The following is a 2,500-nucleotide window of genomic DNA, read 5'->3' as shown; positions in this document are numbered from 1 at the left end:
GAGCGAGCGGCGAGCGGCGGACAGCGAGCGAAGCGAGAGGCAGCACCGTCCCTGCTATACGAAAGCCCCATCCAGCCCTGTGCCACCCGGGGGGTTCCAGGGTGCTGAGATGGCTGACGTTTTGCTCCGCTCTCGACGGTCACCGCGCAACGCAAGAACAGGCCAAAAACTGGCCAAAACGGCCCAAAAACGGGCCAAAACTGGCCATTTTTGGCTGCGCGAGCGAGCGGCGAGCGGCGGACAGCGAGCGAAGCGAGAGGCAGCACCGTCCCTGCTATACGAAAGCCCCATCCAGCCCTGTGCCACCCGGGGGGTTCCAGGGTGCTGAGATGGCTGACATTTTGCTCCGCTCACGACGGTCGCCGCGGCACACAAGAACAGCCCAAAAACAGGCCAAAACAGCCCAAAAACGGGCCAAAACTGGCCATTTTTGGCTGCGCGAGCGAGCAGCGAGCGGCGGACAGCGAGCGAAGCGAGAGGCAGCACCGTCCCTGCTATACGAAAGCCCCATCCAGCCCTGTGCCACCCGGGGGGTTCCAGGGTGCTGAGATGGCTGACGTTTTGCTCCGCTCACGACGGTCGCCGCGGCACGCAAGAACAGGCCAAAAACTGGCCAAAACAGCCCAAAAACGGGCCAAAACTGGCCATTTTTTGCTGCGCGAGCGAGCGGAGAGCGGCGAACAGCGAGCGAAGCGCGAGGCAGCACCGTCCCTGCTATACGAAAGCCCCATCCAGCCCTGTGCCACCCGGGGGGTTCCAGGGTGCTGAGATGGCTGACATTTTGCTCCGCTCACGACGGTCACCGCGCCACACAAGAACAGCCCAAAAACAGGCCAAAACAGCCCAAAAACGGGCCAAAACTGGCCATTTTTGGCTGCGCGAGCGAGCGGCGAGCGGCGAACAGCGAGCGAAGCGAGAGGCAGCACCGTCCCTGCTATACGAAAGCCCCATCCAGCCCTGTGCCACCCGGGGGGTTCCAGGGTGCTGAGATGGCTGACGTTTTGCTCCGCTCACGACGGTCACCGCACCACGCAAGAACAGGCCAAAAACTGGCCAAAACAGCCCAAAAACGGGCCAAAACTGGCCATTTTTGGCTGCGCGAGCGAGCGGCGAGCGGCGAACAGCGAGCGAAGCGAGAGGCAGCACCGTCCCTGCTATACGAAAGCCCCATCCAGCCCTGTGCCACCCGGGGGGTTCCAGGGTGCTGAGATGGCTGACGTTTTGCTCCGCTCTCGACGGTCACCGCGCAATGCAAGAACAGGCCAAAAACTGGCCAAAACGGCCCAAAAACGGGCCAAAACTGGCCATTTTTGGCTGCGCGAGCGGCGAGCGGCGGACAGCGAGCGAAGCGAGAGGCAGCACCGTCCCTGCTATACGAAAGCCCCATCCAGCCCTGTGCCACCCGGGGGGTTCCAGGGTGCTGAGATGGCTGACGTTTTGCTCCGCTCTCGACGGTCACCGCGCAATGCAAGAACAGGCCAAAAACTGGCCAAAACGGCCCAAAAACGGGCCAAAACTGGCCATTTTTGGCTGCGCGAGCGAGCGGCGAGCGGCGGACAGCGAGCGAAGCGAGAGGCAGCACCGTCCCTGCTATACGAAAGCCCCATCCAGCCCTGTGCCACCCGGGGGGTTCCAGGGTGCTGAGATGGCTGACGTTTTGCTCCGCTCTCGACGGTCACCGCGCAATGCAAGAACAGGCCAAAAACTGGCCAAAACGGCCCAAAAACGGGCCAAAACTGGCCATTTTTGGCTGCACGAGCGAGCGGCGAGCGGCGGACAGCGAGCGAAGCGAGAGGCAGCACCGTCCCTGCTATACGAAAGCCCCATCCAGCCCTGTGCCACCCGGGGGGTTCCAGGGTGCTGAGATGGCTGACGTTTTGCTCCGCTCTCGACGGTCACCGCGCAATGCAAGAACAGGCCAAAAACTGGCCAAAACGGCCCAAAAACGGGCCAAAACTGGCCATTTTTGGCTGCACGAGCGAGCGGCGAGCGGCGGACAGCGAGCGAAGCGAGAGGCAGCACCGTCCCTGCTATACGAAAGCCCCATCCAGCCCTGTGCCACCCGGGGGGTTCCAGGGTGCTGAGATGGCTGACGTTTTGCTCCGCTCTCGACGGTCACCGCGCAATGCAAGAACAGGCCAAAAACTGGCCAAAACGGCCCAAAAACGGGCCAAAACTGGCCATTTTTGGCTGCACGAGCGAGCGGCGAGCGGCGGACAGCGAGCGAAGCGAGAGGCAGCACCGTCCCTGCTATACGAAAGCCCCATCCAGCCCTGTGCCACCCGGGGGGTTCCAGGGTGCTGAGATGGCTGACGTTTTGCTCCGCTCTCGACGGTCACCGCGCAATGCAAGAACAGGCCAAAAACTGGCCAAAACGGCCCAAAAACGGGCCAAAACTGGCCATTTTTGGCTGCACGAGCGAGCGGCGAGCGGCGGACAGCGAGCGAAGCGAGAGGCAGCACCGTCCCTGCTATACGAAAGCCCCATCCAGCCCTGTGCC

The sequence above is a fragment of the Musa acuminata genome, unplaced genomic scaffold, assembly GCF_036884655.1.
Source record: "Musa acuminata AAA Group cultivar baxijiao unplaced genomic scaffold, Cavendish_Baxijiao_AAA HiC_scaffold_1151, whole genome shotgun sequence".
Lineage (NCBI taxonomy): Eukaryota > Viridiplantae > Streptophyta > Magnoliopsida > Zingiberales > Musaceae > Musa > Musa acuminata.
The sequence above is the reverse complement of the archived record's forward strand: the minus strand, read 5'-3'. Positions refer to the sequence as shown.